Consider the following 25,648-nt stretch of genomic DNA (forward strand, 5'->3'; position numbering starts at 1 on the left):
CTCTTCTGACAGACTTTTCAAAATAAGACCTGTTCTTGGGTCAATTGTAAAGAACTGCCATGGGCAGAAACAAGAGTCTGAATTTTCTATAGATGAGATGATGGTTCCATATAAAGGTACAAGAGCAGGTAATTTGCGAAAATATATTCAAAACAAGCCACACAAATGGGGTGTTAAGATTTTCGTTCGTGATGGTGTGTCTGGAGTTTCCAAAAATTCCATTGCAAGAAGAACTAGAAGGGAAAATGAAACAGTTCTATTACACAGCAGGAATGCATAAATGTGTTTATAAATTAAATTATTCACGTACATGAAACCTTTTGCTGGTGGTTATTGGCAAACTTTTTTTCTTTAATATGTATAAATGTGGTCTACTGCTGGCAACGTTGCTTATAAGCAACATTTCATAATTTTCATAATTTTTGTCAAAAATTTCTAAAACTGACTGAATTGTATTTCTTTAAGCATAATAAATAAATAAAAGCAGTGAAAATTTTTTTTTGTTTTTATTTTCACCATTTGCCAAATAAAGGGTTAAATCAGTCGTGTGGGCCAGCTGTTTGTTTGCCGAGTGGAGGACATGGGATCGCAGCTGTTAGCTGTGAACCTCATCGGCTACGTGCTGACAAGGGAACCTCCCCATCGCACCCCCCTCAGATTTAGTTATAAGTTGGCACAGTGGATAGGCCTTGATAAACTGAACACAGATCAATCGAGGAAACAGGAAGAAGTTGTGTGAAACTATGAAAAAAATAAGCAAAATATACAAACTGAGTAGTCCATTTGCAAGACAGGCAACATCAAGGACAATATGAGCTCAGGAGCGCCGTGGTCCCGTGGTTAGCGTCAGCAGCTGCGGAACGAGAGGTCCTTGGTTCAAGTCTTCCATCAAGTGAAAATTTTATTTTCGCTAAGTTATGATCTGTCCGTTCGTTCATTGACGTCTCTGTTCACTGTAATAAGTTTAGTGTCTGTGTTTTGCGACCGCACCGCAAAACCGTGCGATTAGTAGACGAAAGGACGTGCCTCTCCAATGGGAACCGAAAACATTTGATCGCAAGGTCATAGGTCAACCGATTCCTCCACAGGAAAACACGTCTGATATATTCTATACGACACTGGTGACGGCATGTGCGTCACGTGACAGGAATATGTTGTCGACCCACCTAACTTGTGCGCTTGGCGAATGGGTAAAAAGATTCTTCTGCCTTGCCCGACATAGGTTTTCTTGTGGATGTGATAATCACTCCAAAAAAGTTATGAAAACATAAGAGTTTGTCACATAAACTGCAACAAATGAATGCAACAGTTTCACAGTTTTCCCTGTGCTCTGTCAAAACACATGTTTTTAACGTTTTCAAATGTTTCCGTGTGTAGACCGTCAAATCCTGCTTATATCCAAGCAAATCTTAACATGTCCTGGAATTTTGGAGAGCGAAGTTGATTATGTGTGAGTGCCTGAACTTTGATAATTGTCTGAAATAAAAAAATTAAACTTTTCACTAGAGGGAAGACTTGAACCCAGAACCCCCCGCTCCAGAGCTGCTCACGCTGACCAAGGGACCACGGCGTTCCTGAGTTCATTCTCTCCTTGATGTTGCCTATCTTGCCCATGGACTACTCAGTTTGTATATTTTGCTTATTTCTTTCATAGTTCCACACAACTTCTTCCTGTTTTCTCGATTGATCTGTGTTCAGTTTTTCAAGGCCTATCCACTGTGCCAACGTATAACTAAATCTGAGGAGGGTGCGATGGGGAGGTTCCCTTGTGAGCAAGTATGTGGTCGTAAATCTGCAGCCTGTAGGTGCATTCATGTTGAGCGCTCCCAGCTGCTATGTCTCTTCGTGACCCATGTAAAACTGACAACGGGTGGGAAAAGTAATGCTGTGTACCCCACCGTCGACTAGTACTTCCATCCAGTCTTTACTATTAAACACACACGGCTCTTTTTGTGCTTCATCCTTACAGTGGCATCGTTACAGGTTAATCGCAGCTTCTACCCGTAATACCGCCGCACATTTGTTGATACGTTCCCTCCGTCTTTGTTTTGCGATGCCCGTATTCAGTGTAGGAGTAATAATCGCCGAAGATGGCGCCCCGGTTACGTATTATGTAAGTCAGCGCGCGTCCCCTTTTAATCAGTGCTGCCTCATTGTTATTCGCGTGCGAATATCGGGGCGAATAAGCAACTGAAAGAGTTGAAAACAAATAAGTCGCCAGTTCCGTATGGGATCCCAATCCACTTTTACAATGAGCGCTCTACGGCGTTGGCTCCTTACTTAGCTTGCGTTTGCCGTGAATCTGTCGTCCAACGCGACAAGAAAAAGCGGAGGTGATTCATCTGTATAAGAAGGGTAAAGGAACAGACCCGATTAGGTAATGTTCTGGCCGATCAGTGTTTACTTCTCTGTATACATAAATGATCAGGCGGCCAGGGTGAGCAGAAATCTGAGGCTCATTGCTGATGACATTGTGCTGTACGGGAAGGCGTAGCCGTCTGTAAATGTAGAAAAATGTACGAGGGGCGTTTGAAAAGTCCGTGAAAAAATAAAGATTACTTACGTGTTTGGGATAAACCTCTTTTATTTTTCGACGTATTCTGCTTTTAGATATCTACACTTCATCCAACGTCGTTCAAATTTGTTGATCCCTTCCGAATAATAGGAATTGTCCAAGTCTGCAGAATAGCTATTAGTTGCTGCAATCACCTCCTCGTTTGAATAAAATCTTTGTCCCGCCAGCCATTTCTTCAAATTGGAGAAGAAATAGTAGTCCGAGAGAGCCAAGTCTGGAGAATAGGGGGGATGTGAAACGAGTTGGAATCCTATTTCCATTAATTTTGCGACCACAACTGCTGAGGTGTGTGCTGGTGCATTGTCGTGATGGAAAAGGACTTTTTTGCGGTCCAATCGCCGACGTTTTCCTTGCAGCTCGGTTTTCAAACGGTCCAGTAACGATTAATAATATGGACTTGTAATAGTTTTACCCTTTTCGAGGATTATCCCTTGAGAATCCCAAAAGACAGTAACCATAACATTTCCGGCCGAAGGAATGGTCTTCGCCTTTTTTGGTGCAGATTCTCCCTTGGTAACCCTTCGTTTAGATTGTTGTTTGGTCTCAGCAGTATAGTAATGTATCCATGTTTCATCCACAGTGACTGAAACGACGCTTAAAGTCCTGCGGACTCTTCCTGAACAGCTACAAACCACCCTTGCAACACTTCACACGATTCCGTTTTTCGCCAAGCGTGAGCAATCGCGGAACCCATCTTGCGGATAGCTTTCTCATGTCCAAATGTTTATGTACAAAATATTATGTAGCCGTTCATTCGAGATGCCCACAGCACTAGCAATCTGATGCACCTCAACTCTTCTGTCATCCATCACCATATCATAGATTTTATCAATGATTTCTGGAGCCGTAACCTCCACAGGGCGTCCAGAATATTCAGCATCACTTGTGCCCATATGGCCACTCAGAAAATTTTGAAACTACTTACAAAATGTTCTCATCGAAGGTGCAGAGTCAACGTAATGTTTATCAAGCTTCTCTTTAGTCTCTTGAGGCGTTTTCATAAAGTAATGTTTAATCACCACACGAAACTCTTTTTCGTCCATTTTTTGACAATCACTCACTTTCTTGATTCACACGAATGCCAAAAACAAAGAAATAGACCAATATGGCTGAAACTTGATGTGCGTTCTTTCTAAAGATGCTACTAACTAAACGTGACCTCGATACGCGCCGGTTTGCCGTCTCTCGGACTTTGCACCGACTTTTCAAATGCCCCTCGTATTTCAGTACAGACTAGTAGGGAAAACAACCCTGTAACGTTGGAATACAGTATTATTGGTGTGCCATTTGACACAGTTAACGTCGATTAAATATCTAGGAGTAACGTTGCAAAGCGACCTGATATCGAACGAGCACGTAAAAGGACGATAGAAGACGAATAATCGACTTCTGTTTATTGGGAGAATTTTGGGTAAGTGTAATTCATCTGTGCAGATGCCCGCGCATAGAAAACTAGTGCGACCCATTTTTGAGTACTGTTCGAGTGTCTGGGATCCCCACGGGACGATATCGAAGCAATTCAGAGCCGGGTTGCTAAACTTGTTACCGGCAAATCCGGTCAATGTATCAGTGTTGCGGGCATGTTTCGTGCACTCAAGTGGGAATCACCTGAGGGAACACAACTTTGTCTTCGCTCAACACTATTTAGAAAATTTATTTAAGTTGAATAAAGGATGATTTTACTGCCGTGTAAGGACAATGAGTCAAGAAACGAGAAAACAGGGTTCATACGGAGTCGTATGGGCAGTCGTTGTTGTAGGCTGTATTTGCGAGTGGAACAGGAGAGGAAATGACTAGTATTGGTACAAAGTGCCCACCACCATGCACCGTACGGTTCCCTGCGGAGTATGTACGTTGTTGTAAATGTAGAATAAGTTCTGAAACGTTCATGCAATTTGCATTTGTTCGGTGCGTACTTCCCAGTTTGCACATACAGGGTGTTACAAAAAGGTACGGCCAAACTTTCAGGAATCCTTCCTCACACACAACTAAAGAAAAGATGTTATGTGGACATGTGTCCGGAAACGCTTAATTTCCATGTTAGAGCTCATTTTAGTTTCGTCAGCATGTACTGTACTTCCTCGATTCACCGTCATGATTTCATACATGATACTCTACCTGTGCTGGTAGAACATGTGCCTTTACAAGTACGACACAACATGTGGTTCATGCACGATGGAGCTCCTGCACATTTCAGTCGAAGTGTTCGTACGCTTCTCAACAACAGATTCGGTGACTGACGGATTGGTAGAGGAGGACCAATTCCGTGGCCTCCACGCTCTCCTGACCTCAACCCTCTTGACTTTCATTTATGGGGGCATTTGAAAGTTCTGGTCTACGCAACCCCGGTACCAAATGTAGAGACTCTTCGCGCTCGTATTGTGGACGGCTGTGATACAATACGCCATTCTCCAGGGCTGCATCAGCGCATCAGGGATTCCGTGCGACGGAGGGTGGATGCACGTATCCTCGCTAACGGAGGACATTTTGAACATTTCCTGTAACAAAGTGTTTGAAGTCACGCTGGTGCGTTCTGTTGCTGTGTGTTTCCATTCCATGATTAATCTGTTTTGAAGAGAAGTAATAAAATGAGCTCTAACATGGAAAGTAAGCGTTTCCGGACACATGTCCACATAACATATTTTCTTTCTTTGTGTGTGAGGAATGTTTGCTGAAAGTTTGGCCGTACCTATTTGTAACACCCTGTATACAGGTATTGCGGCAGGGTTTACGCGACGTGTTCAGTGCGAAATGGCAAAGCAGAAATGGGTAGACGAGAAATTAAAAGCTGTAAAAGCATGCCTAAGGAGGAGAAGTATAAATTTTAGCTACAGATTAGTTAATGAAACTTCTGGAGAAAATAGGAGGACCTAAATGAATATTAAGAGCCCACATAAGAAGCCAGTGCTACGCAAAAACCGGTGAGCTGAAAGACGGAAGGAATGTACAGAAATGTCATACAAGGGAAATGAAGGCAGTAACGTGTCAACAAGATGTTTCACTGCATGAGAAAATGGCGATGTACTTCCAACTTGATGGACGTCCGGCACATAGCTCGCGTGCGGTTGAAGCGGTATTGAGTAGCATATTTCATGACAGGTGGATTGGTCGTCGAAACACCATACCGTGGCCCGCACGTTCACCGGATCTGACGTCCCCGGATTTCTTTCTGTGGGGGGATATTTGCCATCGTGATCGCCGGCCGGAGTGGCCAAGCGGTTCTAGGCGCTACAGTCTGGAGCTGAGCGACCGCTACGGTCGCCGGTTCGAATCCCGCCTCGGGCATGGATGTGTGTTATGTCCTTAGGTTAGTTAGGTTTAATCAGTTCTAAGTTCTAGGCGACTGATGACCTCAGAAGTTAAGTCACATAGTGCTCAGAGCCAATGTGTGAACGGAGGAAGAAGTAGATGAAGATGGGAGATAAGATACTGCGAGAAAAATTGCAGAGAGCACCGAAAGAACTGAGTCAAAACAAGTCTCCTGGAGTTGGTGGTATTCCCTCACATTATTGAATTCAATGAGGGAGTCAACAATTACGAAACTATTCCATCTGCTGTGCAAAGTCTATGAGACTGCCCACAGTCAAACTCAGATAGATCGTGCGCCTTCCCCATTCATACTGCATGCAGCGTGTGTTTGTCTGACTAGCAGTTATTCGTCGCTACGTGACGCTGCTATCGCTTGGATTGGTTTACATCCATAGTAGGTCGATGGTCATAATGTTCTGGTTGAGCAGCGTATAGAAGCTGGACACAATAGAGGTACTGCAAACAGGGATTATTATTAAAGTAATGCGTTCAATACAATCTACAGGTGGTTGGAGAATGAGGAGTGACGAAATATGTACGCAAACATGGGGAATATATCAGATGTTAGGGCAAAGCGAAGATTAATCTTCTTTAGACACCTTTGTTGAATGAATGAGAACAGGCTGACGAAACAAATAGTACTGTATCTCTGGAAAAAGAAATCGACAAATGCGTGGATTACAAAAATAAGCGGCCGGCTGGTGTGGCCGTGCGGTTCTAGGCGCTTCAGTCTGGAACCGCGTGACCGCTACGGTCGCAGGTTTGATTCCTGCCTCGGGCATGGATGTGTGTGATGTCCTTAGGTTAGTTAAGTTTAAGTAGTTCTAAGTTCTAGGAGACTGATGACCACAGATGTTAAGTCCCATAGTGCTCAGAACCATTTCAACCATTTTTTTGAACAAAAATAAGCGAAGAACTGGGAAGAGACCATTTCAATGAATACCTTTTAAGGATAAAATACTAGATTTAGAGACAGAAGAGATAAGAAGTTGGGAATAACATGGCGAGAAACTGGAGTAGAAAAAAAGGAGGTGAATTGAATTCTTCTTCCTCCTTAAGGCCGGTATTACACTATCAAATTTCTTTGTCAAATATCTTTGTCCAATATCTTTGTCAACGATATTTGATGGTGTAATATGGAACTTTCTCAAATGTCGTCCAATATTTTGTCAAATCTAGGGCCTCGCTGTAGATTTCATCAAAGAAGTCGCTTGTCTTCTATTCACTGCAGTGTGACGTATTACCACATGGAGCGCTAGCATCGCTGCATTCTGTCGTGTGTAGTGTTTTTATAAACATTGCTGGTAAATACAATTGGTGTGTGCCGACAACTACAAAATTAATAGAGATGTATGAAGCTGATGAGGCGCTTTACATCGTGAGGCACGCTGAATACAAAAATAGATTACGAAGATTGGAGACCTGACCTAACCTAAACTAACCTAATCCTCTCCTGTAGCAAGGAATCAGAGTGTTACAGTGAGCCTGTCTTCTGAAGATGTAGCAGTTCTTAAGTGAGTATTGTGCTTTGTGATATGAGGATACACTTCATGGAGCACATACAGAAATGTATGCTCATCCATTCTTAAGTAATTGATGTACTACTTGACGTCCTTCACTGTAAGCTCACGTAACAAGTTTTGTTGAATGCTTTTATTGTGTCGTCGTAAAACCCACGGCTTCAACCAGCTATGTTTCCTTTTTTTCCCCCCGCTTCTCTTCCGCATGTGCGCACAGTGCAATTGTGGTACATGCAACTGCTGCGTTTAATAACAACTTGTTGTTGTCAGCCAAGAAATTTGACGAAAAATATGATGACAGTGGAATACCCATTCTAGCGCTACGTCAAAGATCTTCATCAAATATATTTGGCGGAATATTTGATAACATCTTTGATCAACTCTTTGACAAAGAAATTTGATAGTGTAATACCGGCCTAATTGTTGTGTGATCCTAGTTGGTCAATATGAACATAAAAAAATACTGCTTTGTTCGTTATCAGAGTTTTCGAGCCAATCGCATAACTTACCTCTGCAGAGGCAGACCATTCTGTGTATCCTTGTAGCTTTGTTACGTATCAGCAGATTCGGTGCATTGCCTTACTCCCCAGGGAAATCTAGCAGTACGGAATCAAACATTTCTCCTGCCGATATCGCGTGAAATTTCACGGTAGAGGGCAAGCTATAGGCATTTCTCTTTCATCTCCAACGTGTGGCGACCATGGCTCCAGATTCTCTCTGTCCATCCCATCAAACGAGTCCACGGGTAACTAAATTTCATTGTGCCCTTCCAACCTTTCCAAAAGCGGGCACAGCGCAGTGTAATTACACCTCCTCCCTCTCTATATCTGCCGCTTTCGCGAATCTATCCTCGCTATTACTCTCTCTCCCACTCAATTCGTCCATCCATTCCTCTCACTCTCCACCAGCTCCACTTCCCCCGCCGCCTGCCTCGCTAAAATACGCCCCTCCCCCTCCCCGCCCGCGTACTTCTGCACACCCCATCACTAGTCGCGCTGCCGAATTCCAATTACCGAGATCTAATTAAAAGCCAGACAGCTTAAAGGGAAGAACCTGCCACACCGCCCCTCGAAGCTGATGACGTCCGCTGGCCTCTTTCGCGTTCCGACAACATTCGGTCCCGTCTTACAAACCTCCTTTCGCACCTCCAACCTCCCCGCTCTCCTTCCCCCTCCCCCTCTCCCCTCTCCTTCCCCCCTACCCCCTACCCCCTACCCCCTGGCGCCAATTCCCTCCCCGATTCCCTGAACGCCAATTTCGTGCAGCTCTCGCCCGCCAGATAAACTCAGCTCCGCCAAGATCTGATTGGGCGCCATTCGTTCCTGTGCACTGGCGAGCCGACGGGATCCACTCTCTCTTGTGTTACATCTTCGACGCTCCAGTTCTCTGGGCTGTTAACGAAATTGCAATTAAGATGTGGTTATTTAACCGCCCGCGTTGGACCACTGTGGAGTCTCGACTAGGTGAAATGCACACAGCCCTCTCTTCTGCGGGCAGTTGGCGAAATTAAAATTGGCGGTTTCCTAATTACATTAAGGAATTAAGATATCGTAAAAGCATCTGATAGAAGGCAGTACGTTTTCCAATATCTAGCAAAAGCACTGAAATACAGACCATATAATATACAGGGCGTTTCAGAAGTGATGTCAGTATTCAAGAATATGATAGGAATGGTCATTCGGAACAAAAACGTTCAGTAAACAAGGGCTCTAAAATGCACATCTTAAGAGCTACTTTCAAGCACCAATCATCTAACGAAAAGTGCTCATAAATTTTAAGGTATGCATTTTAGAGCACATCTTTACTGGAAATTTTTTCTTGTTTTGGTCCATACTACCACTTCCCAAAATATGGAGAGCAGAGAGCTTGCTGTACAAGAGATTTGTTTCACAGTATCGAAGATTAAGAATTGCTCAGAGCTCTTAAGGTACGCGTTTTAGAGGCCATGTTTGCCAGCCGCTGTGGCCGAGCGGTTCTAGGCGCTTCAGTCCGGAACCTCGCTACTGCTGCAGTCGCAGGTTCGAATCTTGCCTCGGGCATGGATGTTTGTGATGTTCTTCGGTTTAAATAGTTCTAACTCTAGGGGACTGATGACCTCAGATGTTAGGTCCCATAGTGCTCAGAGGCATTTTTGAGAGCCCATGTTTACTTGACTTTGTTTCGAATGATCATTCCTGTCATATCCCTGAATGTTGACCTTCACTTCTGAAACACCCTGTGTGATCAAAAATAATTTTCCATGCAGTACATATCTCTGTATACGTTAGGGACTAGATTCAAGAGAAGCAGGTAGTAAGCCTTTTTTTTTTTCATTAGAGTTTTGACTGATTTAGTGCGGCCCATCAAGAATTCCTCTCCTGCGCCATCTAAGAGTAATACTTGCAACCGAAGTCCTCAGCTTTCTGGATATATTCCAGTGTCTGTCTTCCTCCACAGTTTTTACCCTAAACAGGTCCCTCTTGTACCACAGAAGTTATTCGCTGATGTCTTAAGACATGTGTTGCCATCCTGTCCCTTCTTGTCTGTACTTTGCACATTTTCCTTTTTCTTCATCATTCTACGGAGAATCTCTTCATTGCTTACCTTATCTGTACGCCTAATTTTCAACACCATGCTATCACCATATCTGAAACACTTCGATTCGCTCGTTTCCCGGTTTTTCCACTGTGCACGATTCACTACCACACGAGGCTGTGCTCCAAACGTACTTTGTCAAAATATTCCTTCCTCAAATTATGACATACGTTTGAGATCGGCAGTCTTCTCTTTCCCAGCAATGCCCTCTCTGCGTCTGCGAGTGTGACTTTCATATCGTCCTTGTTTCATCTGCCATGTGTTCAAAAAATGTTCAAATGTGTGTGAAATCTTGTGGGACTTAACTGCCAAGGTCATCAGTCCCTAAGCTTACACACTACTGAACCTAAATTATCCTAAGGACAAACACACACACCCATGACCGACGGAGCACTCGAACCTCCGCCGGGACCAGCCGCACAGTCCATGACTGCAGCGCCTCAGACCGCTCGGCTGATCCCGCGCGGCTGCCGTGTGTTATTCTGCTTCGAAGGTAGGATGATATCTTGACGTTGTCAACTTTGTTGTACCCAATTCTGACGTTAAGGTTATCGCTAATCTCATTTCTGCTGCCTCTCATAACTTTGGCTTTCCTTTGCTGTAATTTCAATTCATATTTTATACTCAGTAGACCGTTTATTCCATTTAGTGGTTCCCACAATTTTTCAGACTTTCACAGAGGACATCAATGTGATCAGTGAACCGTATCATTAATAATTTTAATCTCAATCACGAACTTTTCTCCTGAGAGGTCAGACTGGTCCAAATTAGGTGATCTGTATTTGATCCAAGTTGGTTAATTTGGAATGTCCTGGTATGGAATCCTGAAGGTGTGAGTGTTACAAAAAGGTGCGGTCAAACTTTCAGGAAACATTCCTCACACACAAAGAAAGAAAATATGTTATGTGGACATGTGTCCGGAAACGCTTACTTTCCATGTTAGAGCTCATTTTATTACTTCTCTTCAAATCACATTAATCATGGAATTGAAACACACAGCAACAGAACGTACCAGCGTGACTTCAAACACTTTGTTACAGGAAAATGTCCTCCGTTATCGAGGATACGTGCATCCACCCTCCGTCGCACGGAATCCCTGATGCCCTGATGCAGCCCTGGAGAATGGCGTATTGTATCACAGCCGTCCACAATACGAGCACGAAGAGTCTCTACATTTGGTACCGGGGTTGCGTAGACAAGAGATTTCAAATGCCCCCATAAATGAAAGTCAAGAGGGTTGAGGTCAGGAGAGCGTGGAGGCCACGGAATTGGTCCGCCTCTACCAATCCATCGGTCACCGAATCTGTTGTTGAGAAGCGTACGAACACTTCGACTGAAATGTGCAGGAGCTCCATCGTGCATGAACCACATGTTGTGTCGCACTTGTAAAGGCACATGTTCTAGCAGCACAGGTAGAGTATCCCGTATAAAATCGTGATAACGTGCTCCATTGAGCGTAGGTGGAAGAACAAACTAAAACGAGCTCTAACATGGAAATTAAGCGTTTCCGGACACATGTCCACATAACATATTTTCTTTCTTTGTGTGTGAGGAATGTTTCCTGAAAGTTTGGCCGTACCTTTTTGTAACACCATATATATATATATATATATATATCGCGCTAAGATACCTCAATAATTTTATTTTTGCAGGAAAGCCTGTACCTTATCTACTTTCCTACATAATTTCCGTCAGTATTGAGGCACTTGCCATAACGTTGTACCAGTTTTTGAATACCCTCCTCATAGAAGTCTGCCGCCTGACTTGTTAACCACTGCATCACCACTGTTTTGACTTAGTCATCGTCTCGAAGACGCTGACCGCCCAGGTGTTTCTTCAAGTGCAGGAACAGATGGTAGGCACTGGGCGCAAGGTCGGGGCTGTACGGAGGATGATCTAGAGTTTCCCATCGAAAAGATGTGATGAGATCTTCGGTCCGATTCGCCACGTGCGGACGGGCACTGTCTTGCAGCAAAACGATGCCCTGACTCAACTTCCGTGGACTGTTGCTTATATTCTGGTGTGACGTAGGCCACCCACGTTTCATCGCCCGTAACAACTTGGCTTAGGAAATCGTCACCGTCGTTATGGTACCGCTCAAGGAAAGTCAGTGCACTGTCTAAAACTCTAAACGTTTGGTTTCGGGCACATCCATCAACATTTCTGGTACCCAACGTGCGTATAATTTTCGGTAATACAAGTGCTCGGTGACAATGCCATGCAAAGCATTACGAGAAACATTAGGGAAGCCACCTCTCAAGGGGGAAATCGTAAAGCGTCTGTTTTCTCTCACCTTATTGTCCTCTTCCTGCACCAAAGTTTCATTAACGACCGAAGGACGCCCACTCCGTTGTTCTTCGTGCACATTTGTGCGGCCATCTTTAAATGCTCTCACCCACTTTCTTACCATTCCATCACGCATAATGTTTTCTCCGTAAACTGCACAGATCTCACGATGAATATCGATCGCTTTTAGGCCTTTAGCACTAAGAAATCTTATAACAGCCCGTACTTCACAGTCGGCGGGACTCACGATTATGGGAGGCATCTTAAACCCTCAGTACACAACGTAAACAAGGAAGAATCAGACTGTAATGGCGTCAGTGCGTAGATTAATGTACAGGCTTTCATGTAAAAAGAAAATTACTTATATATCTTAGCACGTCTTTCTTTTAATTTCAAAACGGTACTTACTTGAAAAACACGCCTCGTATACCAACCCTGTAAGGGAAAAATGAATTGAAGTTTGTGTTGGGGGAGTGCACTCAGCCTAGGTAGTCGTGCAGTGATGTTGACAATTGTACTGCGGTGGTGTAATGGTTAGCATTTCTGCCTAGCAAGCAAGAAGACCCGGGTTCGAGGCGGGCAGCAGCGCAAATTTTAATTCATTTCTTCTGCTTCGATCATTATCGTAGATAATAAAAAGAGACTTAACGTCTCAGGGAAACATTCAATTATAAGTGTACGATGTGTTCCACTGTTGCGCCAGAGCCGAGTAGGACGCACATCTGTCCTACATTGCCACTCGGATGAGGCGTCGATGTTCTCGGCAGGTGGCACAGGTGGTGCGACCTGCCCCATCTCGTCGTGTTCTACGGTCTTCCCTGGACCATTCTCCACACACCCGTTGCACTGCCAAAACACTTCGTCCCACACGAGCAGTAGTTTCCCGGATAGATACATCACATTCTCTCATGCCAATAATGCGCCCTCTTAAGCTCACTGTCTTGACGGTTCGCGCGTACGTCTACGAATCACCCTGCCTGTCTGCTCAAGTCCCACAGATCCATTACCTTCGGTTTGTAGCGACAACGAGAGCCCCAGCCATTAGAAAATTGGAGCGAATGTAGGAAGATCTGCAGCGGATAGGCACTTGGTGCAGGGAGTGGCAACTGACCCTTAACATAGACAAATCTAATGTATTGCGAATACATGGGAAGAAGGGTCCTTTATTGTACGATTATATGATAGCGGAACAAACACTGGTAGCAGTTACTTCTGTAAAATATCTGGGAGTATGCGTGCGGAACGATCTGAAGTGGAATGATCATATAAAATTAATTGTTGGTAAGGCGGGTACCAGGTTGAGATTCATTGGGAGAGTGGTTACAAAATGTAGTCCATCAACAAAGGAGGTGGCTTACAAAACACTCGTTCGACCTATACTTGAGTATTGCTCATCAGTGTGGGATCCGTACCAGGTCGAGTTGACGGAGGAGATAGAGAAGATCCAAAGAAGAGCGGCGCGTTTCGTCACAGGTTTATTTGGTAACCGTGATAGCGTTACGGAGATGTTTAATAAACTCGAGTGGCAGACTCTGCAAGAGAGGCGCTCTGCATCGCGGTGTAGCTTGCTGTCCAGGTTTCGAGAGGGTGCGTTTCTGGATGAGGTATCGAATATATTGCTTCCCCCTGCTTATACCTCCCGAGGAGATCACGAATGTAAAATTAGAGAGATTAGAGCGCGCACGGAGGCTTTCCGGCAGTCGTTCTTCCCGCGAACCATACGCGACTGGAACAGGAAAGGGAGGTTACGAAAGTGGCACGTAAAGTGCCCTCCGCCACACACCGTTGGGTGGCTTGTGGGGTATAAATATAGATGTAGATCGTACGAGTAGGTGGTTTTGCGCCGCGTTCTCGACGTTGCGTTGAACCCGAGGGGCCAACATGGTTCTTATGTACACTAATTTACATGTTCCGTGAATATGAACGTCCTATCTCTACTCGTTCAAAGTGTTCTGTTTTTTTCCTGAACATGAGTGTATGTTAAGTTCATGCGGATTTGTTTCGAGCCTTACAAAGTTAGTATACAGTGCCTTTGTATCTTTTCTTGTCATAGTATCTTCTTAGTGTTTTTGAAGACGCCTAGGCTAGCCATTACACATGTAATCGATCAGTCAGTAACTTCTAGATACCTGAACCTTTTTTGTTGTGGTTACATACTCCAGAAATCACAGTGCTATTTTCCCCCATGACGCACCCTTCTTTTGACATTGCAGAAACGCTATATTCTCTCATAATTGTGATGGTAGATTTCTGTGTCTTATAGGAGCTGTGATCTAAACACACACTGCTTTTCGATTCATTGAGTACACAGGATGGCAGCTATTGAACTGTATGTAATAAAACGTCATAACTTTCGAACGGTTTGCGTTGGGGCGTTCAGAGCGCACAGTTGGCCGCGGGGCATGGTGGGAACTAGTATGCACGTGGTTTAGCGACGAAGACCACTTTCATTTGCAAGGGGTTCGACGGTAAACAAAACTGGCACATTTGTGAAACTTGTAATGTCTCTTGCAGCGGTCTCTCCACGATATTTTTAGAAATTTTATAAATTATATAACTCAGTACATATCTCGAAATATCTCTTCTTATCTTACCGATTATCAATGCAAAGTAGTTTCAAGCCCAATTATTCCTTGGAGCGCCCATTTACTCCACGGAATAGCTTCTCTGCTATCTATGTTTTCTCTTAGGAAAAAGAATAGGGGACTTCTTGCCGATTAGTCGTGAAAGAAGGATGTATATGTATGTATTGTTGAGCTAGTCGCCATCTTGATGAGATTCTGTATGAGAAGGAATTTAATACATGAACTAAAGTAAGTGTGTTCGCGTATTATTTAACGGATTATTATTACTGACAGTGTCTGCTTACTACGCTGTGTTGCACGGGATCAGTGGGGAACGTCTGATTTACACTGGACGAACCTGCCGTTTTGTACGCTCAAGATATCCAGTTTATTACTTTCAATAAATGGGCTAACACGGTCTTACCAGCAGATCTCCGGTCTTCCCCATGTGATCACCGAAAGCTAATAATTATTACAAATGTTTTCAGGAGATCGACTGACAATTTTGGTCGCACCGAGACTTCGAAACTGCTTCACTGCCTTATGGAATTTAAGTTAAGCTCAATTTAATCAGGATAGAACAGTATTGAACTGTGTGAATGTGATAAGCCTGCTTTGTCAATGAAAATTCCCTTAATATACGCATGTTTTTTACTATCCTGATCAGTGAAGCTAAATCAGACCGGTGTGAGAGAGGTTCTTTAATTTTTAGAAATATTAAAAACTGACAATCCGCATTTGGCGATCGAGAAGTCTCTTCACTCTCAACGGGTGACTGCGGGGTGTGCAGCGTCCAGTCACGGAATAATCGATGCGGTATTCCTTGATGGCACGGCGAATACCGAACGGTACGTGAAGGTTTTGGAAGATCATTCCATCCCCATCATCCAAAGAGACCCTCATTTAGACAAGATGTGGTTGATGCAAGACGGAGCTCGACCCCATCGAACCAGGAGAGAGTTTGATATCCTGGAGGAGAACTTTGGGGACCGCATTCTGGTTCTTGGGTACCCAGAGGCCACTGGCATGGGCCTTGATAGGCCGCCATATTCTTCCGATCTAAACACATGCGACTCCTTTTTGTGGGGCTGTATTAACGTCTAGATCAACAACCCCCAAACCACTGCTGAGCTTTACAAAGCCATTCAGGGGGTCATCGACAGCATCGATGTTCCGACACTTCAGCTGGTCGTCCAGAATTTCGCTATTCGTCTTCATCGCCAAAGATGGTAGGCGTATCGAACATGTCATAACCTACATCTGAATATCTGTAGTGAGATTCACATGTCGAATAAAGTGCGTGCACGCCGTAGTTTGTAACCAGCTTACCTTTTTTGTTCATATAGTTCGATAATTGTGCCCCTCTATGTGCGGTGCTTAGTAATAGTTTGACGTTAAATGTTTTTTTTTATTCCGGTCTTTGATCACAATATGAATTCTTTAGACGATGGCCGGTTTCAGTCCGTAATGACCATCCTCAGATCTACAATATACAAATATATAGACCTAGTGAGCATTGTGTCTTTCAACATAATACAGCTATACGTATCACAATATACTATCACTCAACCAGGGACATGTACAGAAAATACGGTAAAACGTGCCTTTTTTTACATCATGTCCTAAAGTGATAAGGCCATAATGGCATCGTCAAAACATGTAAATATAGTCAGCATAGCATCGTCATGTAGATCTAAAATAAGGCGTAGAATAGGCTGCATCGTCCATAGAGTCAGTCATTATTGCAAGTGCTTACTGTAGTACAGTAGCTGCCAGAAATCTGTTCGCCTACATCCTACCTAGATGTCGCTACTGTCGGCTTAGATGTAGTCATCATTTATGCTAAAAACATAATATGATAAAACACATTATGTAAAATACATGTAGCAGACTTTTAAAATTGATAACTATCATAAAAACTAAATTGTGATACATTAAAAGACGAAAACAGTTACCCACATAAAATTATTAAAAGGAAATATATGAAGAGAATAGGTCGGACCCTTTTTATGGTGAATTTACGGTGAAAAATTAATACACGTAGTACATTGCCTGTAGCAACCTACAGCAACCGTCAGCTGTCATATAGACATTTTATCTTTCATAGGCAATTTATAGGTTGCTACAGCCAATGTAATACGCATGTTAATTGTTGACCGTAAATTCACCATAAAAAAATTCACCATAAAAGGGATCAGTCCTACTCTATTCGTATATTTCCTTTTAATAACTTTATATGGGTAACTGTTTTCGTCTTTTAATGTATCACAATTAGTTGCCATGATAGTTATCAATTTTAAAAGTCTGCTACATGTATTTTTCTTATGTGTTTTATCAGATTATGTTTTTTTTGCATAAATGATGACTACATCGAAGCCGACAGTAGCGACATCTACGGATGGTGTAGGCAAACAGATTTCTGGTAGCTACTGTACTACACCAGGCACTTGCAATAATGACTGTATGGACGATGCAGCCTATTCTACGCCTTATTTTAGATCTACATGACGATGCTACGCTGATTATATTTACATGTTTTGACGATGCCATTATGGCCTTATCACTTTAGGACATGGTGTAAAAAAAGGTACGTTTTGCTTATTTTATCTGTACATTTCCCTGGTTGTATGATAGTATACTGTGATACGTATTGCTATTTTATGTTGAAAGACACCCTGCTCACTAGGTCTATATATTTGTATATTGTAGATCTGAGGATGGTCATTACGGACTGAAACCGGTCATCGTCTAAAGAATTCATATTGAGATCAAAGACCGGAATAGAAAACATTTGACAGCATTGGATCACTGTTTGTATACGCGACCATGTCGCAGTTGGTGGAACTAGTTGTGACGTTGTTTCCTTTGTTGTTTCAGAAGAAGAATGGAGTGGCGATGGGAAGCCGAGGTCATCTGGCGACCAATCAGGTGAGTCATAGAGAAATCATTTGGACAGTTCGTAGCGCTAGCTCTGAGCACATACTCTCGAGGCATGTAGCCAGCTGCTACGAACCCGGCTTCAAATTTTCCATATTTGCTTACATTTTATGAACTTTCATGTCGTTTATTGCCGTCTGGTGTTCCGGCGACATTTAGAACACTTTGGCGGACTTTTCTTCGTGAGCGTAGTTCTTACATTAGCAGTGGCTAAACGAAGTTCGTGAAGATGCCTGCAGGAGATTGCAAGAAGTTGCATATGGGAAAAACCGTGTGACGTGGTTGCCGTCGCCGTGGGAACAGCTTAGAATTGCGTTCTGAAGCCGCTTTTCCGTTGGGCCAACAGTAAACCTATTTGTACTGGCGCATATCTTGTATGGGATTGATAGCTTTACACACAACTGGTTTGTACGCACTTAACAAACAGAACACAAAAACCTGTGCTGGATAATCCAAACAATGTTGTAAGGATTGAAAATTATAGTGACTGGTGAGAAGTTACAAAGGATATCCAACAGGCCGTAGTATGAAGGCTTTCACGACCGGATGACATATCTTCCGGTAAACCTTCTGGGATGTAAGGTCGTGGTCCATGAAACTCTTCAGCTCCTAACGTTTCGTCCAGAGCTGCGCTGGACATCTTCAGAGGGGTGTTTCTCCTGCGGTGAGTCTTGCCGACTGACGGGTGGGACTTCTGAGAGCGACTTATGTATCGTAGAAAGTGGGCGTGACCAGAGTTGCACGTGATTTGCAGAGATAACCTTTGTCAGAGATAAAACTTAAGTATCGATCGTAATCTCGTCACGGATAAAACTGTCTAGCAATTCTGTAGTGCTACTGTCCAAATATCACTATGTTTCATGGTCCTTTCTTTCCGATTAAAATTATCCCTATGTTTATATATTTCAATTGCTTCTCTACAAAGCCGTGGGTAATAGTTCGTCGTCGTAGATAAAATTTTTGTTTCGGAAAACTTCACTTGATGATTTCCTGACTGAAAAGCGTGTTCTGCTACAGCCGATTTATCTGTTTTTCCTAATCGGCAAAGACTTCCGTGTTCTTTCATCCGTGTATTTACGCTTCTTTTTGTTGTTCCAAAATAAACTTTACCACATGTACACGGGATTTTATATACGCCACTGGCTGATAGAGGAGCTACTCAAAGAAAGAAGTAAGCAGAATTCTGCACCCAAACAACAAAAAGCCTAAGCACAAGCCCGAAAAACGATGGAAGAATACAGTCTCTCTCCCTTTTATAAAGAAAGTAACGGATCAGATTGGAAAGATTTTAAGTAAACATGGTATTAGACCTGTTTTTAGACCAACGAAGAAAATTTGTCATGGTTCAAAATGGTTCAAATGGCTCTGAGCACTATGGGACTTAACATCTATGGTCATCAGTCCCCTAGAACTTAGAACTACTTAAACCTAACTAACCTAAGGACATCACACAACACCCAGCCATCACGAGACAGAGAAAATCCCTGACCCCGCCGGGAATCGAACCCGGGAACCCGGGCGTGGGAAGTGAGAACGTTACCGCAAGACCACGAGATGCGGGCAAAATTTGTCATGTTCTCCGGTCTGTAAAAGATAAATGCGCTCCTCTATCAGCCAGTGGCGTATATAAAATCCCGTGTACATGTGGTAAAGTTTATATTGGAACAACAAAAAGAAGCGTAAATACACGGATGAAAGAACACAGAAGTCTTTGCCGATTAGGAAAAACAGATAAATCGGCTGTAGCAGAACACGCTTTTCAGTCAGGAAATCATCAAGTGAAGTTTTCCGAAACAAAAATTTTATCTACGACAACGAACTATTACCCACGGCTTTGTAGAGAAGCAATTGAAATATATAAACATAGGGATAATTTTAATCGGAAAGAAGAGACCATGAAACTTAGTGATATTTGGACAGTAGCACTACAGAATTGCTAGACAGTTTTACCCGTGACGAGATTACGATCGATAGTTAAGTTTTATCTCTGACAAAGGTTATCTCTGCATATCACGTGTAACTCTGGTCACGCCCACTTTCTAGGATATATAAGTCGCTCTCAGACGTCCCACCCGTCAGTCGGCAAGACACCGAAGGAGAAACACCCCTCTGAAGATGTCCAGCGCAGCTCTGGACGAAACGTTAGGAGCTGAAGAGTTTCATGGACCACGACCTTACATCCCGGAAGGTTTACCAGAAGATATCCAACAGGGCTCAATTTTGGGTCCATTCCTATTCCTTATGTGTGTAAATGACCGTCCACTTAATATTCAACGAGCAAAAATTGTACGCTTTGCAGGCAGTACGAGTGTTATAATAAATCCTATTGGAGAGAAAGCAACACGAGAAATGCTTAATGACGTTTTTCAAAAAATTGTTAGGTGATTCTCTGAAAATTTTGAGAAAACGCAGTACATTCAATTCCGTATAAGAAACATACTAACAGCCGGCCGCGGTGGCCGAGCGGTTCTAGGCGCTTCAGTCTGGAACCGCGCGACCGCTACGACCGCAGGTTCGAATCCTGCCTCGGGCATGGATGTGTGTCATGTCCTTAGGTTGGTTAGGTTTAAGTAGTTCTAAGTTCTAGGGGGACTGATGACCTCAGATGTTAAGTCCCATAGTGCTCAGAGCCATTTGAGCCACTAAGGTCTGAGGTTACTTCCTGCCCAGCCTCCGGGCCTTCACAACCTGCCCTCGGTCAAACTCAGATAGATAGCGCGCCTTCAGCGTTCTACATACGGACTTCACACTCGCTGATACTACATGGACCGTGCGTGTCTCTGACTAGCATTCATTCCTCGCCAGGTGGCACTGCTGTCTTCTGGACGGGTTTATATCTATAGTAGATCGTGGTCATAATTTTCTCGGTGACCACTGTACGTCTTAATGAGTAGATTATGTTAGTATTTTAAATTTTTGAATTCGGTCAATGATTACGCAAAATATTGAAAATCAAATTTTTGTTACTCCTGGAAGTCATTAGTTAGGCAACGAACAACTGGAATTGGGTTCCAGGATAGTGGTTTAGTAACGTAGATTTTGAACTTGGATAAAAGGTGCATGTGATGTTTCCACTAGAGGTTTTTGAGATGAAAAATGGCGCCCTGATCGAGAAACGTAGGTGATACACTTATTTAGATTGTATGGTTCAAAATGGATCTGAGCACTATGGGACTTAACATCTGAGATCATCAGCCGCATAGACTTACAACTACTTAAACCTAACTAACCTAAGGACATCACACACGTCCATGCCCGAGGCAGGATTCGAACCTGCGACCGTAGCAGCAGCGCGGTTCCGGACCAAAGCGCCTAGAACCGCTCGGCCACAGCGGCCGGCTAGATTGTGTGGTTTATAGTGAATTTACTTGTTAACACTTTCATTACTTTAATGTTCGCATGCCTTTTTTTTTATTCCTGTAAAGAAGTATAGCTATTGGCTCGCAGATTGCAAAGCTGTTTGTTATCTAAACTCCCACGCCCGGGTTCCCGGGTTCGATTCCCGGCGGGGTCAGGGATTTTCTCTGCCTCGTGATGACTGGGTGTTGTGTGCTGTCCTCAGGTTGGTTAGGTTTAAGCAGTTCTAAGTTCTAGGGGACTGATGACCATAGATGTTGAGTCCCATGGTGCTCAGGGCCATTTGAACCATTGGTTATCTAAACTAAATTTTATTTTTAAAAAAGTGTCTATTAGGAACATTACATTTGTAGAGTGTGGACAATTGGGAATGTGGGGCTCGCGGGAAGCGTGCAAGGGGTAAGTCCATGCAGTCGCGCTATTCATCTGTGTCCTCGGTGGCTCAGATGGAGCCAGCACGGTAGCTCAACGTGTTCGGTCAGAGAGCTGGTTGGCCTCTGTAATAAAAAAATTGAGCGGAAGGATCAACAAAAAGAAAAAATGGATGTCCTGTGACGTCCGCAACGACCAAACACAACGATCAACAACGAACAAAGTGAAAAAAAAGAAGATAGAGCATCTGCCATGTAAGCAGGAGATCCCGGGTTCGAGTCCCGGTCGGGGCACACATTTTCACCTGTCCCCATCAAGGTACGTCAACAACACCTGTCGGCAGCTGAGGGTTTCAATTAATTATCATTTATTCTAGGGAAGCTGCACGGTCATCAATGGTATCTGTTCTTTCGAGGACAGTTACTATCTTCATATGTACTAAATTTTATTCTTCGTAGAGATTAATCTCCCTTTGTGTAACATATTAATTAATGGCAATATAGTGCTGTAGTACAGCGATTTACCAAAATTTGTTTCTTTGTGGCCTTTCTCACTCTGTACGTACTATTTTTTTCATACAGTTCTGCTCGAGAGAGATTTGGCGTGTGTGTGTGTGTGTGTGTGTGTGTGTGTGTGTGTGTGTGTGTTTATGTGGAGGGGGGTGGAGGAAGACTAGCGACCCCAATAGTCATGCCAAATAACAAAAAATACGTAATTAAAATAATAATAAAAAACATCTATTACGAAAGCAATTATTACATCGGCTCTGGAACCGCTTGGAACGTAATGGAGAAGTTCGTGAATGACGCAACAGACTAGCAGAGCAAGGACGGACCCGACAAGAGCTGAGAAAATGCGCAGCGCTTGCGGGAAAGTGCGCCATCTTACGGCACTCGTTAAGAAAACGCCACGATTTTCGAGCGCTCGGCGAAATAATGGTTAGCGAGGATGCTGTTGTGCGCATGCGCGAAAACAGCTGCCGACGCTGCGTCACGGAACAAACTGGTGTCGCGTTTCCAGATGCTGCGCTGTTTTCTGGCGGCCATTACTGTCGGAATGAGAAGCTAGACATCTAGAGAGCGCTGTTACTGAAAAAAAAAGCTGTAGATTACTTTTCTACCCATTTTTCGCTGCGATAGGGAATCAACTACAGGGTACAGAATGAGTCAGTTCAGCGATAAACGTCCACCATTCTCCAGGAATTGGTAAAAAAAAAAAAAAAAAAAAAAAAAAAGAAGGAACGTTAGTTGTGCTGCACGCTTAGTGTTTGCAACTGCGGTGCTCAAGCGACAGTAGAGATTTCTCTCTTGTCTCCCCCTTCCTTTTTCTTATTTGTAATTAAGCTCGTTTAGAATCCTAGAAAATATTCTTAACTCAAACGTAATGATATATCTCGAAATGAATGTCATGCTCAATGCCAACCAACATAGAGTTGCAAAGCATCGGACATGTCATCCTCGCCCGTTCACGTGTACATCAGGGTCAGTCTGACATTGAAAATTGTTGTTATTTAGGACTGCCCATTGTTACCAGCCTAATTTTAGTATTGAGTGAGTCCTAGTAGAGTACCAACGTTCGAAGTTCTGAGACACTGTTGTTTAATTGTGTGGTGTGCGTACTGTAAGACCTTCGGTACACACACCATCAGATTATTTGACTTGTCGCTCTAACGAAGTAGGCGAGTGTCGGCAACATGTCTCGTGGTCTTATCGTGGCGTGTCTATTTTCTGCTTCCAGGTCAGACGATGGAAAAGCCACTTACACGCTTACAGTAGCAGATTGACGGTGACCAACTTTAAACAGAACTTGATTAATTTTCACACACATTTATTAAAACAATAAAAAGCATAGACATTACGTAACTTGATTCTGGATGCTGTTTACAATTGACAATCTGAAGTTCCTTTGGTCTTGGTAAGTTAATCTTAACAGGCACTACAGCGACTACAGTCGTTATGAAATACATGAATTGTAGTCCGGCACAAATTTACATTCTCGTTATTTCACTATACAGGTCATTGTTGTTGATATTCACACATGCGAATACAATGCAGTCATGTCCGAAGGTACATTACATTGTAATACGAAATAACACAGTCACTGCAAGATCGGATTTATCCGCCGACACCAGGCAAGTGAATTTCAATTAAAATGTCTCCCCTGTACGGGAATATATAAGAGTCAGTCCGAAAGAAATGCATACTATTTTTTTTAATCCATCTTTTATTCTACATGTTTGAAAGTTTTACAGTGTGTAGATACATCCTTTAGGAACAATATTTTCATTTCTCCACATAATTTCTACCCCTCTCAACTGCCTTACGCCATCTTGCAACCAGCGCCTGTATACCCGCACGGTAAAATTCTGGACCAACCTGTTGGAGCCACTGTTTGGCAGCGTGCACAAGGGAGTCATCATCTTCAAACCTTGTTCCACGGAGAGAGTCTTTCAGTTTCCCAAAGAGATGATAGTCACACGGAGTGAGGTCAGGACTGTAAGGCAGGTGTTTCAGTGTTGTCCATCCGAGCTTTGTGATCGCTTCCACGGATTTTTGACTGACATGTGGCCGTGCATTGTCGTGCAACGGCAAAACATTCTGCTTTTGCCGATGTGGTCGAGCTTGAAATTTCGTCAGATATGCAGAATTCATGGTGGTTCCACTTGGCACGATGGCCACAAGCAAGAGTCCTTCGGAATCGAAAGACACCGTAGCCATAACTTTTCCGGTAGAACGTGTGGTTTTTAATTTTTTTTTTTTCTTGGGTGAATTTGCATGATGCCACTCCACTGATTGCCTCTTCGTCTTTGGTGAAAAATGATGGAGCCACGTTTCGCCACCTGTCACAATTCTTCCAAGAAATTCGTCTCCGCCATTCTCGTACTGTTCCAAAAGTTCGCTGCATACCGTTTTTATTGTTTCTTTGTAAGCCACTGTCAACATCCTGGGAACCCAAATGGCACAAACCTTTCTTAACGCCAACACTTTCAGTATTCTACAAATACTTCCTTCCCCTATCCCAACGTAGCGTGACAATTCGTTCACTGTGATGCGTCTGTCAGCAGTCACCAATTCGTTAACTCTCCGCACATTGTCTGGAGTGTGAGCAGTACGAGGCCTGCCGCTGCGAGGACAATCCTCAATATTGCCGTGGCCGCTTTCATCACGTAACCTGCTTGCCCACCGACTAACTGTACTGCGATCGACAGCAGCATCTCCGTACACCTTTTTCAACCTCTTGTGGATGTTTCCCACTGTCTCGTTTCACAGCACAGGAATTCTGTGACAGCACGTTGATTCTCACGAACGTCAAGTGTAGCAGCCAAGACATGCTGTGACGACGCCACTCATGGGAACAGGCTGAACTAAGTTTGGAAACAAGCGGGAAGGATGTATCTACACACTGTAAAACTTTCACACATGCAGAATGAAAACTGTATTTTTACAAAAGTAGTGTGCATTTCTTTTGGAGTGACTCTCGTACATAATGGATTTACGAATAGAAGCTGTAATATACATTAATGACTTACCATTCCACATTGATGAAGACGCAAAGTTAGTTCTTTTTGCTGATGATACAAGTATAGTAATGACATCCAAAAACCAAGAACTAAGTGATGTAATTGGAAATGATGTTTTTCACAAAATTATTAAGTGGTTCTCAGCAAACGGTCTCTCTTTAAATTTTGATAAAACACAGTATATAGAGTTCCGTACAGTAAATGGCACAACTCCAGTAAAAAAAAAAACTTTGAAGAGAAGTCTGTAGCTAAGGTAGAATTTTCAAAATTTTTAGGTGTGTCCATTGATGAGAGGTTAAACTGGAAGCAACACATTGAAAGTCTGCTGAAACGTCTGAGTTCAGCTACGTATGCTATTAGGGTTATTGCAAATTTTGGTGATAAGAATGTCAGTAAATTAGCTTACTATGCCTACTTTCATTCACTGCTTTCGTATGGCATCATATTCTGGGGTAATTCATCGCTGAGTAGAAAAGTATTCATTGCTCAAAAACGTGTAATCAGAATAATTGCTGGAGCCTACCCACGGTCATCCTGCAGACATCTATATCTAGGGATCCTCACAGTAACCTCACAGTATATATATTCACTTATGAAATTTGTTGTTAATAATCCAACCCAATTCAAAAGTAAT

At 43.2% G+C, this 25,648-nt stretch overlaps 1 long non-coding RNA gene across 1 annotated transcript in view; it reads left to right on the forward strand.

The window, feature by feature from the left end:
* Positions 1–25,648, forward strand: part of LOC124720445 — a 469,216-nt gene that overhangs the window by 27,235 nt on the left and 416,333 nt on the right. Inside the window, exon 2 of the long non-coding RNA XR_007006159.1 lies at positions 17,706–17,756. This is a non-coding gene — a long non-coding RNA (uncharacterized LOC124720445). The remainder of the gene's footprint in view (positions 1–17,705; positions 17,757–25,648) is intronic.

Source organism: Schistocerca piceifrons, chromosome 11, assembly GCF_021461385.2.
Source record: "Schistocerca piceifrons isolate TAMUIC-IGC-003096 chromosome 11, iqSchPice1.1, whole genome shotgun sequence".
Lineage (NCBI taxonomy): Eukaryota > Metazoa > Arthropoda > Insecta > Orthoptera > Acrididae > Schistocerca > Schistocerca piceifrons.